The 1379-nt window shown below is 54.6% G+C and overlaps 1 protein-coding gene across 3 annotated transcripts in view; it reads left to right on the forward strand.

The window, feature by feature from the left end:
• The first annotated feature begins 381 nt into the window (after nt 1–381).
• ZNF532 (zinc finger protein 532) overlaps nt 382–1379 on the forward strand; it is a 129171-nt gene continuing 128173 nt past the window's right edge. For all 3 annotated transcript variants that reach the window (XM_025365159.1, XM_025365166.1, XM_025365172.1), the window contains exon 1: nt 382–952. The gene's annotated coding sequence lies outside the window, so the exon portion shown is untranslated. The remainder of the gene's footprint in view (nt 953–1379) is intronic.

A 1379-nucleotide genomic window follows, 5' to 3' on the forward strand; every position in this document is an offset into this window, starting at 1 on the left:
CTCAATGGAAGTTAACGCAGTAGAGAGGTATACTGAGATTTTTTAAACTTCAGCACACTTCCCAAATACTAACCAATCAATCCAATTTAAAATGAAACAGAAATGCTTCTTATGCTTGGAGTCATCACTGCTACTTGAGTGTCGTTTTGTGTTTTCAGATTCCGATCAAACAGGAGTGAACCTTTTTAAGAGGTTATGGTGACATTTTTTCAGATCCTTCCATTTTGTCCTATTTCTAGTGTCAGCACCATTAGCTTGACTTGGGGGTTTCTGTCTGGTTTTAAAAACCTTTCAATGGAGTGCACGTCTGTGAACAATAAAGGAACCAGGACACGGGGCTGGGAGAACAGCATACCTCATCTGGAATGGAAATCTATCGCCTCTCGCCCTTGCATGGGTCACGATTATACACCTCCGTGACCTTTAGCAGGCTTACATATGTATCTTTTTGTGTTCCGTAGGCTATGACCACCTGCTGTATGTACAATATGTGCTTGTTACATTTGTACACCGTCTCCCTTCTAGAATTTAAAGACCTAGCTATTACATCTTGTTTACTCAATATCATTCCCCCATTAAGGGGGAAAAAAAAAAAACCTACATGAACTGAACATGCCATGTTTCAATCTGGCCCCAGTGGCTTTTTCTCTGAAAGCAAACGTGTGTCTTTTACACCAGGGCTTTCTCCCCACCCCAGGGGGTGTCTTCCATTCTTTTGTGGCTCAGTTGAAGGGGAAAAGGGCTCCAAACCACTAACTAACCAGAGGAGAGCCCCTTCTTCCACCTCCAGGGAGAATTTCAGATTTAATTTGTCTGAAGATAGCGTGCTCTCTTCTTACTTATTTGCCACCATTACGAGGAGAACAAAACACCACCTTGGCTTCAAGATCCTGGGTAGAGGCTCACGGTCTTTTCAACCATCTTTGGCGAGGCCTTGCTTCCTTCCACTCGAGTAAGTCGCGGCTTGGGGCCACGGAAAGGACTGGGTGAGAGCCCGCAATGTCGTTGGAAAAAAGCAGCCCTCCCTGCGCCCCCTCACCAGCCCCACCACCCCGCTCCGCTCCCGGGGCGAAGCCGCGAGCCGGCGGCCCCTTATGGGCGAGACTTGGCTGGTCCGCGGGGCGCCTTCTCGCCGCCGCCGGACTCCGGGCTCCGCAGCGGCCGGGCGTCGGCGCCCGCCGGCCGCGGGGCTTCGCGCTGCCGCCGCCCGGCTCCAGGAGCCTCCCTTCCCCCACCGGCCGCCCCCTCCCCCTCGCCCGCGCTCCCTTTTGTTCGCTCGCCGCCCGGGCCGAGCCGCCGCCGCCGCCGCCCGGGCCCGCACCCCCAGCCGTAGGCCCCGGCGTGGCGGGCCGGCCGCCGCCGCCGCCCCGACGGCTGGG

This window comes from Theropithecus gelada, chromosome 18 (assembly GCF_003255815.1).
Source record: "Theropithecus gelada isolate Dixy chromosome 18, Tgel_1.0, whole genome shotgun sequence".
NCBI lineage: Eukaryota > Metazoa > Chordata > Mammalia > Primates > Cercopithecidae > Theropithecus > Theropithecus gelada.